Raw genomic sequence first — 11,745 nt, 5'->3', positions numbered from 1 at the left:
CTGAAAAAAATTAAATTCACAAAATAGGGTTGAGAGATAGTATTTTTAAATACAGTTTACTATTTGTGTTAAATTTGTCACTGGAACAGTAGGAATCAAAAATCCCAAGGATAATCCTTGGGATTCATGATTTTTTTTAAATTAGAGGTTTCCCACCTAATGTATTACTCAGCTTTGCATTACTACAACAAAAGACCTGAACCAGCTAACTTTATAGAGAGAGGAGGCATATTTAGCTCACAGCTTTGGTATGTTCATAGTTTTACTATGAAGAGCATGGTATCTACATCAGCTCAGTTCTAGAGAGTACCTTGAGATGAACTGTGCAGGGCAATGGTGGAAGCATAGAGGTAAGAAGAAGCAGTCAAGCCTCAAACCAGGAAGCAGAGACTGGGTGCAGCCAACCCCTCGCTTTTGTAATAACCCATCTGGGAGAACTACCTTTGGAAAGTCTGCACCTGTTTTTGGGTGGATCTAGAATGTCTCCCCCAAACCCCTCTCTGTTCAGAGGCGAAGCTTTTGGAAGATGACTGAAACATAAGGCCACTACACTTATGAGTGGATTAGTCCAGTGATGCTTTCATGGCTGAATGTGCTGTCAGGAGGCGGGGCCTACTCAGAAGATATGGGTCACTGGAGCATCCCCTGCTCCTCCCTTCTCTCTCTGCTTCCTGGCCACTATTAGTAGCTAGCTTCCTCCACTATACTCGTCTGCCATGCCATTTCTGGCTTGGAGTCAGCTGACCATGGACTATAACTGTGAGCCAAAATAAATGTTTCCTCCTTTAAGAAGTTGCAGGTGTCAAGTGTTTTGTCCCAGTGAGGAAGAAAGTGACTAAAACAGCCCCCAATGGCTTAAGAACCTTCCAGTAGGCCCAACCTCACAAAGGTTCTATCACCTCCCAAGAGGTGAGACCAAGTCTGCAATCATAAAGAGCTTTGGGGGGGGGGGTCATATTCAAATGATAGCATGCATGTTGGTATAATTAGGCTAATAGTGACTGTGATTAAAACTTACTTCCAGGGAGGAGGATTTAGCTCAGTGGGGCCGTGCCTGCCTCACAAGTGCAAGGTCCTGAGTTTGATCCCTGGTACCAAAAAAAAAAATTACTTTTAAAACCTACTGCTGGCATCTCATTTATAATGAGATTATGAGTCCTGAATTAAAATTTTGAAAACTTAATTATTTTCAGTCTAATATAAGTAAGTAAAAATGGAAAATTTAATGTTAGAATGCCAGTAGGAATATAAATTTCAGGGATAAGAAAGAACTGGAATATTTATTAGAAACTAGTGACTGTTCAAAGCTCTAGAACAGCAATGACAGTAAAGTGCCTAATGATAAAGCTAAATAATGATGAGTAATTATAAGCATATAACACATAATGCTTCACAGTTTCAGTTGAGATTATTTAACTTGGAAAAAAAGCATCAATATTTACCCATTTCCCTTACTCCTTTACATAAAGTTTTCTGATAAAGAAACAAAATATTTATAGTCATTTATAAAGATGCCTGTATTCCCAGCTACTCTGGAGGGTGAGGCAGGGGGACTGCAAACTGAGGATACACTGGGCTATTGAGTGAGACCCCGTCTCAAAATAAAATAAAGGGCTATGGATGTAGTTCAGTGGTTGAGCATTTGCCTGGCGTTCATAAGGCCCTAGGTTCAATTCCCAGTATCTGGGTGAGGAGGTATGGGGAGTGGGGGGGCTTTGGTTTTGCCATGGTTGCTGCCTGCAGAGAACATCTGGACTGATGCCTCAGTCACTGGCTTTATAAAAAAGAACTGGGGCTTTCTCCTCTGTGTTCCTTTAATGATGAGAAAAACTTTCCAATGTTAACATGAGAATAAACATAATTCTTTGGCTAAACTAAAGGATAGGATATGCTTAATTATTTGTGGTTTATGATGTTGTGGATTGTAAACTTTTATCTGCTACAAAAAGCCTACTTCAAATCTGACTGATTCTGAGATACATTTTTCATAGATATAATATATGTTTTAAAAGCTTTAAATTTAATTTCTAAAATAAACTGTAACAGATATAAAATGGTCGTGTCATATTACAAATTTTGTCTATTTTATTCATAAATGGGGTGATTTTTACAAATTTTGTTTAATACATATATCACTCTTAAGCATATGAAGTCCAACAACATGAATTTTATTATTTTGAATTATATTATTATTGGTGGTCTTATGCACTATTGGTAGAAAAGCAATGTCAGTACTACATTAGAACTGTAGGACTTCTATTTGAATAGAACTATTTTAAACAAGACTAAAAATATCAGTTTTTTCTTAGTGCTACAATTAGTGAGGTCAACGTGAAATTTTGGCATTGTACATAAGCTGTTACAGATCCGTATCAAGTTAGCATTTGGCTATTAAGCACTACTTGAGGTAGGATGGAAAAAGTCCAGAGTAAGTTTTCCTATGCTATGACTACTGGACTAAGAATAAGAAACAATTGTTGAATAAAGACAGATGTGCCATTTTGGCTGAATTCTTTATGAAAAGCAACTTAATGATAATCATTTTAATCACAAAAGCCATTCCATATGAGTTTAGTTCCTTAAAAATATTTTCATCAGCCTAAAAATTTTTATTCCTGTGTGAAAAAGATTTGACCTCTCTTTTTGAATAAAGATGCCACTTTTATTTATTGACTTTTGCCAATATGTCTATTTTTCTAAGTCAATCAACACAGCAATTAAATAACACAGATGATGTTTTTATCCTTTTTCAGGATCTATTTTTTAATAATGGAAATCTTTTAGGAGAACAAAGTTTTGTCTTTATCATTCTAGCTATCGAATGTAACTTTACATTTTAAACTGTTTCAGTGAGACCATTCATTAATACAATTTCCTGAATCACAAGGATTAAGAGATCAAGGGGAAAATGGACTAGTCAGAGAAATAGCTTCAGATGAGTAACAAAGCAATTATATAAGTAAATGAACTTTTGATTTATTAAATTTACCATTATTTTTAGACATCACATAAAAATTACTAACTTAAACATTATAAAAACCAGAAGCAAAATTTGTATATACAATATGAGTAGCTATAATACTGTTACATTACCAGTCCTTAACAAAGGAATCCCTTGGAAGCTTTTAAATATTGAACTCAAATATTAACACTAGGTGGCAGGAGGTTTTTCCATGCTCTTAACAGCACCTAGAGTTCCAATTTTCAGTAGAAACAATAAATTACTAAAGTCCAAAACTCATTCTTTAAAAACACTTGAAACACTGAACTTCTTAGAATTATCTATTCTAATTTGACTCTTTTAAAAAAAAATTATAATATTGAAAAGATTTATATAAAGGAAGAGTTGAATTTAAAACCCATACTTTTAGATATCTTATCATTAAGTCTATCTAGTCATTGAATTCAGATAAAACCTAAGAAAGTCTGATGGGAAACTTCTCACTTACAATGACTTTCCAATCTATTACTGCATCATATATACAACAGTTTGAAAAGAGGAGCAATGTAAGGGTCAGAATCTATGTATAAAGAATATATTGCTTTCTCATTTCTCTTCCTACCCGACTTTATACTCTTATTCCTGGCATATATGTCATTTTCTCTTTTTAATCTATTCAGTTTTGATATCTGTTCTTGACTACCCAGTATTCAATTAAAATACTGTAAGTAAAAATCAATTAAAATGCATAAAGTTGTAAAGAATAGCTTTGGATTTTTGTTAACTTTTCTGCTTTTTCCCTTCATGTTATAAAACATGGACAGAAAAGAAACTTGTGAATTATTAAAGGAGTAGTGGTAATACAAGAGTAAAGCAAACAAATTTACACATTCCTGGATTCTTTTCTTGAAATAATCAATGAATAAATTCTCATATCAAACTCTATGTACATCAAATTACAAATCAGTAGGTAATGTAGATTACTGCATGCCTACTTTAACTTCATTAGCCTTTTTCTTCAAATACTATTTTCTTGACCTTTCTCACGTTTCTAAAATTATTTTTTATCACAATCAAGGAGTTTAATATCCTGCTTCACTATCTTTGGATACAACACTAATTTACTAAACTGTAGAAGCTTCAACAAATCACAAACCTTGTGGACTTCAAATTTCTACATCTTTAAAATAAGCATGAACAAAATGATACCTGAAGTGCTCCTTTTTTGTGCAAAATTCTATGCTATTCTATTTGACTCACTGTACTCTAAATCTTCTATTAAGGAACATAAATAAACACAAAGATACTTTACACTTAAATTATAAAATAGAGAAAATTTTAAAAGGCATTCATAGGACAGTAAGTATTGGAGAAACTACTGAAAGTTCAATTCTGAGCAAAAGAGCGATGCTGGAATCATCACAATTCCAAATTTCAAGCTGTACTACAAAGCTATAGTAAGAAAAACAACATGGGACTGGCACAAAAAACCAGACATGCAGACTAGTGGAATAAAAGAGAAGATATAAGAACAACTCCATGGACCCGCAGACATCTGATTTTTTACCAAGAGGCCAAAAACATATACTGAAGAAAAGACCGCCTCTAATAAACTGTGTTGGGAAAACTGAATATCCACTTGGGGAAGACTGAAACTAGATCCCTAGCTCTTACCCTGTAGTAAAATCAAATAAAAATGGATCAAAGACTTAGATAGGAAAACAGAAACTTTCAGAAAAAATGGCCAAGTAGTAAGTGTCAAGAACTCAGGCTCTCCAAGATTAAGAATCCAACTGGCTGCCGCCTGCCTCGCAAGGGCCAAGGTCCTGAGTTCAATCTCCGGTACCAAAAAAAAAAAGAATACCAACACTGGAAAATAACAATTTAGGGAAGAAAAAAATGAAGTAGATCCCCAGATACCAAGAAGGAGCTGACTGAAAAATTAAAAACCTACAGAGATATTAAAGAGACAGAACATAGTGTGGAGAAAGAAACAGCCTGGACTTTCTCCCAGGCATCTAGCTTCCAGGAAAGGTAGACCAAACCTGCAGAGACAAAGTGAACACTACAGACTCCAGGGGGCCCCAGAGAGAAATGTGGTGGTGGAACAGGCCAGCAGCTGCTGTGATGTGCAGGGACAACAGGGGATTCTGCTCCCACGAGAGTTCTTCTACAGGCAAATGCTGGGGTTGCGCCCAGGCCAGGCGTCCCTCTATATCCTTGGAGAGAATGCTTGGTAAGGAGCCATTCCAGAAAAGGATTTGATTGTTTGAACCTGGGACTCAGAAAACCCATGGGACAGCTATACTTCAGGGTTCCCAGTGTAACCCTCCCTCAGTGACTGGGTGAGAGGCAGCCATAGGAGATAGCCATTATCAAGAAGCAGGAAGGAAAAGAGACCCCCTGGGGGTTAAGAAAAAGGACAATGCCCAAGACCTAAGGCCAGAGGCCAGAGGCCAGACAAAGCTTGAGTTCCTCAGGATTTGAAAGTCATAGCATTGGAGCCCTTGCCTTGCTGCCTATTGTTGCCTGCATCCAGCACTCTGGGGGTCTGGATGCCTTCTTTATCTACCAGTGTAAGCAGGCACACATCTCAACAGGATCATTGCCACAGCTTGGGAAGAGCAAAAGGGCCTCAGAGAAAAATGAGAACTGCTAAACCCCAAAATTTTAGATCTCAAAAGAATACCACGCATTCAAAAATCACAGAAAAATTTCTTGTGTATGTGTGTGTTTTCTGTTTCTTCTTTCTTTGACAGTAGTTTAGTGGGGCTTGGGGAATTTTCCTTTGTCCTTTTCCTTGCTTCTTTTTTCTGTCTCATTTTTTAACATCTTATTTTTCTTCTTTATTTTGTTGCTCTTCTTCCTTTTAACTTTCCTCCTTTTCATTTTTATTTTTATTCTCTATATAATCTTTTCTTCTCTCTTTTTTCTTGTATCTTCTATTTGTCAGTTTTTCCTATTACTTTTACCTAAATCTATGAAGATCCTTCTACTCCACAACAGGATCCTTTATCCCACTTCTCTCTCTCTTCCTTCTACCCTATAGTTTAAGGCTTCAAAGTGTTTTTCTTGCATTTCCCATTCCCAACCCCCTATATATTTTTTTTGTATTAAATTCTTTTATTGGTACATTATGGGTATACAACACAATTACATTTCTCATTGGGAATTGTACCTTTATATAATGCATCTTGGTTCTTATTTTTTCCCCATTCCTAGCCCTCCCTTCACGCCCTCCACCCTTCCCTATTTACAAAGACTTTATTGCCATTTTTTCCATTTCTCATCATTTTTCCTTTCCCTTCTTTCCTTTCCCCTGTGCCTCCCACTACCCCTACCCCTTTGGACCTTTTCCTCCTATTTTGCATTATCGATTATTCATTCTAATCATTGGTACATTTTAGGTATACAATATAATGACATTCATCATTGGAAATTTGCACCTTTACATAGTCTCTCTTGGTTCTTGTTTTTCACCCTTGCCCAGCCCTCCCTTCAACTCCTCCATCCCTCCCTATTTACAAAGATTTTGTTCCTATTTTTACATTTTCTCCTATTAATCCCATTCCCTTCTATCCTTTCCCTTATCCCTCCCACTTCCTTCCCCTTTGCCCCTTTTCTTCCTATTTTACATGACCTATTATACATTTAGTCCTTATTTACACTTTCAGTTTCTCACACCAGAGAAACTATTCGGTATTTACACATCTGTGTCCTATTTATTTCACTTAAGAGTATTGCCTCAATGTGCATCCACTTAGCTATAAATGTCTCTAATTTCTCATTTTTTATGGCTGAGTAGTACTCCATTTTATAAAAAAAACCCACATTTTCTTTATCCAGTCTCCAGTTGATGGGCATTTGGGCTGTTTCCAAGTTTTAGCTATTACAAACTGCGCTGCTATGAACATGGGTGCACATATACCACTGTGGTATGATTCTTTTAATTCTTTGGGGAAGATCCCCAGCAGCGGAATAGCGGGGTCAAATGCCAGCCCCCTATATTTTTAACAGTGTAATCATAGAAGCTTTATTAACCTTTAGATAGTTAACTCCAGGAAATTACTTTTCAATTATTTTATATTGATAGCAAATATATAGCTGTCGCATTTTGTGCGTAGTTCCTGTAAGTTAATCCCTGGATTATTTTACTGTTTATGCTACAATTCTGTATTTCTTCACTAGGGGCAAGGGTGGTACATAATAGTTTTATTTGGTGTATTAATATATAATTTGTCTTAGATGATACTATTATAGTTAATTTCCTTACTATTGCATAATTGTTACTGTTAATGGGTTTTCTGTGTAAGCCAGCGCCCAGATTACCTTTGTTGCATTAACAATACTAAAGTACATTCCCAGAGAACTCCGTGTTCTGGCACTTACACTGCATCCTCCTCTCTCAAATTAACTGAGGTAGATTGTGGGGGAGAGACAAAGAACTATAGTTAGCCATGCACAAACTATATCACTGAAAAGCAACTAAAGGGATCTCTATAGTAGTAATGAAGTCTTTCCACTGTAATCATCCAGAAATCTCAGCACAAAACTAAACAAAACAGAAATACGAGAAGACAAAGACACAAAATGTCTTCAAAGCCAGTTCAGGGGGCACTGAAAATAGCATTAGCTATACACCTGAATTATTCCAAAGAATAACAGAGGAGGTTAGAAAATAGACAAAGAGGTATTCAGTGGTATAACAGAAGACATAACTAAACAGATAATGGAAGTAATAATCAAAATGATCCAGGAGCTAATAAAATGATCCAGACACTAAAAAAAAAAAGCTAGCTGAGCTAAGCCAAATGATAAAAAATATGAATGGCCAGTTAAGCAAAGAATTAGAGGCCATGAAAAGGTTTCAATTAGAAATCCAGGAGATTAAAAATTTTATTGAAAGTATGGGCAGCAGAAGTGACCAAAGTGAAGACAGAATTTCAGAATTAGAAGAGAGGGATGCTTTCAAAGACAAACTAATCAAAGTTAGCTTAAAAACAAGAGAACATTAAAAATGGATCCAAGAGCTGCTACATGCCACAAAGAAGACTAATCTAAGAGTGCAGTATTTGAAGTAAGTGAAAAAAGCATACTACCACAAACGCATTAAAAACATATTCAAAGAAATAATACCAGAACACTTTCCAAATATAGACAAAGAAATGAGGCATATAGAATCCTTAATAGTAATGACTAAAACAGAAACTCTACATGCCACATCATAATCAAAGTACCAGAAGTCCATCACAGGGACAAAATCTTAAGAGAAAAGCAACAGATCATGTATAAAGATAAGCCATTAGAATTATAGCAGAATTCTCAACATAAACTTTAAAGGCTAGAAGGGCTTTAAGTAAAGTGTTTCAAGCCCTCAAAGATAAAAATTTCCAACCGAGACTTATGTATCCTGCAAAACTTTCCTTCAAAATTGATGGAGAAATAGAGAATTTCCAGACAAGGAGCACCTCAAAAAATTCATGACCACCAAACTAGTCTCACAAAAAATTATCAAGGATATACTAGAAAAAGACAATGAAGCCAACAAAGCCAATAATTGAAAGAGAATGAATATATTTGGCAGGATGAGCAGCTAAGCAGAAGGAAGGAAATCAGCAAGAGAAAAATAATGCAGTGACAGGTATAAGTCAATACCTTTCAGTAATAACTCTCAATGTGGTCTCAATTCCCCAAATGAAAGACACATATTGGAAGAACAGGTGAAGAAACAAAGCCCAGCCATACACGATATACAAGAAACATTTAATTCACAAAGAAAAATCACTGATTAAAAATCAAGGAGTAAAAAACAATGTTCTCTGCAATGAGAACCTGAAAAAAAAAGCAGGAATAGCTATCCTAATTTCAGACAAAGTGGATTTCAAGCCATAACTGATAAGCGACAAAGAAGGTCACTACCTATCAGTTGAGGGAACAATTCAATAGAAGGGGTAAAAATTATAACATGAAATACTGGCAAGCCCAATTTCACAAAACAAACACTAATGGATAAAAACACCAACACAATTGTAATGGAGGACCTCAATACTCCAGTCACAAATAGGTAGACAAAAAAATCAACAAAGAAATATTAGCATTGAACTAAACCATTGAACTTAATAGATATATACAGTTTTCTACCCAACAAACACAGAATACACATTCTTCTCAGTAGCATATGGGGATTTTCTCTAAAACAGACCACTTGCTAACCCACAAAATGTGCTTCAGTAAATGCAAAACAATAAAACGTCCCATGGATATTATTAAAACATGGTGCAACAAAACAAGAACTCCGTGACAAAAGAAACCACAGAAACTATGCAAACACATGGAAATTAAACAACATCCTCTTGAATAATCAATGGGTTACAGAAGAAGTTAGAGAATTCCTAAAATCAAAAACTAATGTAGGCCGGGGATTCAGCTCAGTGGTTCCGCCGCCTGCTGCGCAAGCACAAGGACCAGAGTTCGATGTCCGGTACCAAAAACAAACAAACAAAAAAAAACACTAAAAACTAATGTAATACAACATACTGATACTGGAACCTATGGGACACAATGAAAGCAGTTCTAAGAAGGAACAGCAACAAGAAAGATGAAATATTTAGGAATTAACCTAATGAAAGAAGTGAAAGAACTCTATTATGAAAACCACAGAACTCTAAAAAAGGAGAACAAAGAAGACATCAGAAAATGGAAAGATATTCCTTGTTTCTGAATAGGCAGAACCAATACAGTCAAAATGGTTATATGTCCAAAACTGTTCAACAGATTTAACACAGTCCCAATGAAAACCAGTAACAGGGTAGGCAGGCCATGGCTTCCAGTGTGGAGAAGGGTTCTGAATAGGGGTACCACAGCTCCCAGCCCAGAGGAGACTTCCGGGTACGCATGTCACAGCTCCCAGCACAGAGGAGGCTTCCAGGTCAATGTGCCAAAGCTCCCAGCACAGAGGAAGCTTCCGGGTAGGTGTGCCATGGCTTCCAGCATGGAGGAGGCTTCCAGGTAGGCGTGCTGCAGCTCCCAGCACAGAGGAGGCTTCCAGGTCAGTATGCCACAGCTGCCAGTGCAGAGGAGGCTTCCAGGTCAACGTGCCAAAACTCCCAGCCCAGAGGAAGCTTCCAGGTAGGCGTGCGATGGCTTCCAGCATGGAGGAGGCTTCCAGGTAGGTGTGCTGCAGCTCCCAGCCCAGAGGAGGCTTCCAGGTCAACGGGCCATGGCTCCCAGCCCAGAGGAAGCTTCCAGGTAGGCGTGCCACGGCTTCCAGCATGGAGGAGGCTTCCGGGTAGGTGTCCCACAGCTCCCAGCACAGAGGAGGCTTCTAGGTAGGCATGTGACAGCTCCCAGCACAGAGGAGGTGAGCCATGCAGGTGCCAGCAGCACTACCCCCCCAGCCCACCCCCCGCCCCGTCAAAATGAGAAGAAACATAAACAAGCCTCAGAACCACACTTCCAGATCACCTACAGCAACCCCAAAGGGAAGCACGATTGAACATTCTGATACTCAACCACCTGGACTCCCTGAACTAGCAACGCAAGAGGATCTGGAAAAAATGAAATCAGAAATAATTTCTCAGATAACAGCAGACATGTTGCCCATAGTGCAAGACATGATTAATAAATCTAGAGAGGACACAGATAAAAAAATACAGGAGCTGAGGAACAGGATGGAATCCCAACATAGGAAACAAATGGAATCCATAAAACAGATGCAAACAGATTTCCAGGACATGAAAAACTCCACTGAAAGTCTATGCAGCAGAATGAGCCAATGTGAAGACAGAATTTCAGATATAGAAGATAAGACTGCAATTAGTGACCAGGAAAAGAAAGATTGCCTTAAAATTGTAAGGGACTACGAGAAATCAATCCAGCAGCTGCTAGACAATGCAAAGAAGAATAACCTAAGACTGACTGGACTCAACGAAGAAACAGGAAAGAGTGCAGATGACATACAAAAACTGTTCACATAAGTAATGGCAGAAAACTTCCCAAGCAGGGGAAAAGAACTTGACATACAGATAATCAAGGCATACAGGACCCCAACTAACCTTGATCAAAAAAAATCTACACATAGGCATATAATTGTTAAGATTCCAGAAACCCAACAGAAGAACAAAGTTCTACGAGCAGTTAGAGAAAAGAAACAAATCACATACAAAGGAAAGCTCATCAGAATCACAGCAGGCTTCTCAACACAAACCCTTAAGGCAAGAAGAGCTTGGAGTGACATATTCCAGGCCTAAGAGAAAACAGCCTCCAACCCAGACTGATGTACCCTGAAAAACTATCTTCCAAAATTGATGGTGAAATAAGATACTTTCATGACAAAGAGCACCTTAGGAACTTCATGAATACCAAACCATCACTCCAAAAAATTTTAGACAAAATCCTAGGAAAACACAATGAGGATCACAACACCAGAAAGCACAGCAGAATGAATCCACCAAGCACGACAAGAAATTAAACACAAAGGGGGAGAATCAAACAAAAAGAAAAAGTCATGACAATGATAACTCAATATATATCAGTTATAACCATCAATGTTAATGGTCTCAACTCACCAATCAAAAGAAATAGACTGGCAGAATGAGTTAAGAAGCAAGATCCAACAATATGTTGCATAAAGGAAATACACTTAATTCAAAAAGAAACTCATAGACTGAAAGTTTAAGGGTGGAAAACAATACTCCATGCGACAGGAACCTGAAAAAAACCAGGAGTAGCTATCCTCTTGGCAGATCAAGTGGATTTCAAACCTACACTGATTGAGACAAAGAAGGACACTATATCCTTGTAAA

The 11,745-nt window shown here is 37.4% G+C and overlaps 1 protein-coding gene and 1 long non-coding RNA gene across 5 annotated transcripts in view; both read right to left on the bottom strand.

Moving 5' to 3' along the window:
• LOC147822736 (uncharacterized) overlaps positions 1-10,347 on the bottom strand; it is a 35,543-nt gene extending 25,196 nt beyond the window's left edge. Inside the window, exon 1 of the long non-coding RNA XR_015444990.1 lies at positions 1,019-10,347. This is a non-coding gene — a long non-coding RNA (uncharacterized LOC147822736). The remainder of the gene's footprint in view (positions 1-1,018) is intronic.
• Positions 1-11,745, bottom strand: part of Mnat1 (MNAT1 component of CDK activating kinase) — a 240,901-nt gene that overhangs the window by 46,583 nt on the left and 182,573 nt on the right. The gene's annotated exons all lie outside the window — the stretch shown is intronic.

This window comes from Heterocephalus glaber, unplaced genomic scaffold (assembly GCF_053883595.1).
Source record: "Heterocephalus glaber isolate CG9 unplaced genomic scaffold, H.glaber_assembly_v1.0 deba00001608, whole genome shotgun sequence".
Classification (NCBI taxonomy): domain Eukaryota; kingdom Metazoa; phylum Chordata; class Mammalia; order Rodentia; family Bathyergidae; genus Heterocephalus; species Heterocephalus glaber.
Note: the sequence above shows the minus strand (reverse complement) of the source record. Positions and strands in the feature narration are given on the sequence as shown.